Genomic DNA, 4,483 nt, shown 5'->3' on the forward strand with positions numbered 1-4,483 from the left:
TGGTACAAGATGAAGTGCTTAACTCTATTACAAAGATTGGAGTGAAATGCAAAAAGTATGCAAAGAATTTTTACTATTTTTTAGCTCTTTTTGATCTTGGAAGCCTTCAAAACTCGTTCATAGCTGTTAGGAGTGCCTTTTATACTTGAAAAATCAACTCTGATGGCTGTTAGACAGATTTTGATCATTGGAAATGGTTTAGAGACAATTCTAGCCGTTAATTTATCTTGTAGCATTTAATTCAAATTTTCAGACAAAATGTTCTTAGTCAACTAACATTGCCACTTAGTTGATTAAGTCGTTTCTGTCTCTGAACTCAATTTCTGGTAATAAACTCTTAGTTGATTAACAAAACTTCTTAATTGATTAAGTCATTTCTGTCTCTAAACCCAATTTTTGGCAGTAAGCTTTTAGTCGACTAATGTTGTCTCTTGGTCGACTAAGTGTTCTCTATTTCACAATCTATTTGAACCTGCCAACTTTGCTTTTGAGTTTTATCCAACCAACTCCCTTGATTATCCAACTGAGAGGCTTTTTGTTTCATTGCTCGATTGTAGCTCCTTATTCTTATAAGTTTTGATATTTTCTTTTGAATGATTAACTAATTATTTAACATACATTTTTGTCTTACATACTTAAATAGAAGAGTTAGACATAAATGAATAGGAATATTTTATTATCATCAAAACTAATGCATTATTCTTTGTTAAAGCTTTAAGTAATTTAGGGGTGAATATTAATTTGATGCCGTTGTCAATCTACAACAAGTTAGGTTGAGGGGATATCAAGCCTATCACTGTGACCCTTCAATTGGTAGATAGAACTCTCACATATCCAAGAGGCATAGTGGAAGATGTGCTTGTAAAGTTGGATAAATTCATATTCCTAATAGACTTTATAGTTCTTGATATGGAGAAAGATAGAGAGGTTTATATTATCTTGGGGAAACATTTTTTACGCACAGTCAGAGCACCTATTAATGTTAAGAAGGGAAAACTTACCTTGCAAGTACAAGATCAAGAGGTAACATTTAATTTCTTTCGAACCTTAAAGTTTACTACTATCATAATGAGTGTTTTGCAGTTAGTGTGCTAGATAAGGCCACAAGTGAAGTCTTCATGGAAAATCATCCCACTAACCCATTTGAAATATCATTAATTTCTAAATCTGAGCCTAATAATGAAGATATTATAGAATGTGTCAATGCATTGAATACCCCATCTTGAGTGTTAGGAACTCAATTTGAGTTGCTAGATTTGTCTACCTATTCACCCTCACCAATAGAACATTCAATTGAGGATTCTTCTAAGTTCAAACTCAAACCATTGCCAAATCAATTGAGGTATGCATATTTTGGAAACTCATCTACTATTCCAGTTATTGTCACATCTGATCTTACTAATAAATGGGAAGAAAAGTTGCTTAGAATTCTAAGAGAGCATAAAAAGGTGTTTGGGTGGTCAATAGCTAATATGAAAGGGATAAGTCCTTCAATATTCATGCACAAAATTTTGTTAGAGGATAATCAGAAAGCCATTATCAAGCATTAGAGGAGATTGAATCCAATCATGAAAGAGGTGGTCAAGAAGGAAATAATCAAATGGCTAGATGCTAGCATCATTTATCCTATTTTAAATAGTGAAGGGGTAAGTCCGGTGTAATGCATACCAAAGAAAGGTGGAGTGACAATGGTAGCTAACAAAAGTAATGAACTCATTTCCACAAGGACAGTCATCGGATGAAGAGTATGCATGGATTATAGAAAGTTGAACAAGGTCACAAGGAAAGATCATTTTCCTTTACCTTTCATTGACCAGATGTTGGATAGGTTAGTTGGAAGAAAGTATTACTGTTTCTTGGATGGATACTCAAGAGATAATCAGATTGCTATAGCACCAAAAGATTAAGAGAAAGCAACCTTCACATGTCCCTATGGTACTTTTGTATTTAGAAGGATGCCATTTAACTATGTAATGCTCTAACCACATTTTTACGATGCATGATGTCTATATTCTCGGATATGGTGGAGAAAACCATAGAGGTATTTATGGATGATTTCTTAGTTTTTGGCAATAATTTTGATAAATGTCTGTTCAATCTTGATAGGGTGTTGCAAAGATGTGAGAAGACAAATCTGGTTTTAAATTAGGAGAAATACAATTTTATGGTATAAGAAAGCGTTGATCTTGGCCACACGGTGTCTAGCAAAGGATTGGAGGTGGATGAAGCCAAGACAGAGACCATTGAAAAGCTTCCATTGCCAACCTCGATAAAAGGTATTCAGAGTTTCTTTAGACACACTAGCTTTTATTAACGATTCATTAACGATTTTTTCAAAATAGCTAAACCTTTTTGCAATCTTTTAGAAAAAGATATCCCATTTAAATTTGATGATGCATGTCATGCTACCTTTATAGAATTTAAAAAAAAGTTGACATCTACACCCATTATTGTAGTTCCTGATTTGTCACTCCCATTTAAGCTTGTGTGTGATGTTAGTGATCATGTTGTAGGTGCAGTGTTAAGACAGAAAAAGAATAAAATTCTTCATTTTATATATTATGCAAGTAAAACATTGACTGAAACCTAGATGCATTACATCACCATTGAGAAAGAATTATTAGCTGTTGTGTATGCATTTGACAAATTTATTCATACTTGATGGGCACTAAAGTTATTGTTTCTACTGACCACTTGCAATTAAGTATTTGATTACTAAAAGAGATGCCAAGCCAAGGTTAATAAGATGGATTTTGTTGCTACAAGAATTTGATTTGAAAATCAGGGACAGAAAAGGTTCAAAATATCAAGTAGCAGACCATCTATCTAGATTAGAGCATGACAACCACGATAAAGACGTTACTTTGATCAATGAAACTTTTTCTGCTGAACAATTGTTACCTGTTGGTTAAAAGAAACTACCATGGTATGCTGATTATGTCAACTTCCTTGCAAGTAAGTTTCTACCTCCAAATTTAACTTCTCAACAGAGATAGAAATTTTTGCATGAATGGAGGGAATAGTTATTCTATTCCTCTTAACCAAGCATGTTGTAACTTCCAAAATCTACAACTTCCATGGGAAAAACCTCAATGACTAGCAAAAACTTTGACAAAAGGAAAGGGAAAAAGGTTGATGAAGAATTCCCAACTTGTCTAGCTCAAAAAAGAAAAAAGGCAAAATGGCCTTGGATTTGCCATCAGAGAAGATAGGGTCAAATTTGAAACAAAAGGAATTGAAAACAAAACAGATTGGATCAAAGAAAATCTCCCTTGAGGAAGGTAACATTGCTTAAACCACACGATTTAGGAACAAGAAACATGCAGACAAGTTTAAGAAAACTGAAAATGTTATTATATTCTGTGGTAAATTTGTTGATTGGCCTAGCTTTTGTGAAATCCTTATGACCAAAGACTCACTCTCACAATTTTTTGATGCGTTAAAATTGAAAGGGTTAAGCACTTTTTGTGAGAGATCTTACAGTCTAATTTTAGAGAGAGAGTTTTACTCTGGAATTGCCCTCGATAATAAAGACTTAGAAAATCCTGCTACCTCCAATGAAAATGAGTTAAATGTGTACTTAAGTGGCAAGGAGTTTTAGGGGAATTTAAAATTTCAAAAATTTATGACCTTTCCCCCATTTGGCAAGTAATTGCCAGCAATAAGGCAAAATATCCTTATAAGAGTTATGCCAATAAGATTAAGAATGCTTAGATAAAGATTTTTTACTACCTTTTAGCCGTTACACTTCATGGAAGAAGTAATAGCTTTAGTTATGTGAGTACTTAAGATCTTTGGCTTGTAAAGTTTGCTTTGAATGAGATTCTTATGAATGTTAAAAGATATATAATTGAAAGAATAAAAAGAGCTTGTACCAGTGATAATTTGACATATGGGAACATTATATATTCTCTGATCAAGAAGAAAAGGATTTAAAGCATAAGATACCAAGCTTATTTGACCAAAAACAAAGATAAAGGAATCTTTCTAGAAAGTTTATTGAAGATGGGAAATAAGTTAGCAGGAAAAGAATGCATCAAGTTTCTCAAAACTGCACCTGCAACCCTTGGTGATGAAATTCCTATAACACCCCTTCAAGAACAAGCCAACCCTTAATTCCAAATAAGATGATCCTCAATCTATTGATAAAGATAAATGGAAAGTTAAATGAACAAGCAAAAAGGAATAGACAAATGAAAGAGAAGATTCTAAAGATTGAAGAAAAACTTCAGATTATCAAGAACTTTCTTCTTAAGGAAAAAAAAGCTGAAATTCCTGCACCTAAAGGAACAGTTGTAGTTGAGAGTCTTACCTCTTCAATTAAGAGGACTGTCACAAAGGAATTTGAGCCACATGCTTTTGATCTTAAGGTCGAGGTTGCAAAAGAGAGTGTTGATATAAATCCTCTCAAGTTCCAATGTCAACGCTTGAAAAGGTGAACCAAGATTACGAGATAACAGGTGAAACTGAAGTAGAAAAAGAC

Source organism: Theobroma umbraticum, unplaced genomic scaffold (genome assembly GCF_002168275.2).
Source record: "Theobroma umbraticum cultivar Fairchild unplaced genomic scaffold, ASM216827v3 scaffold_228.0, whole genome shotgun sequence".
Taxonomy (NCBI): Eukaryota; Viridiplantae; Streptophyta; class Magnoliopsida; order Malvales; family Malvaceae; genus Theobroma; species Theobroma umbraticum.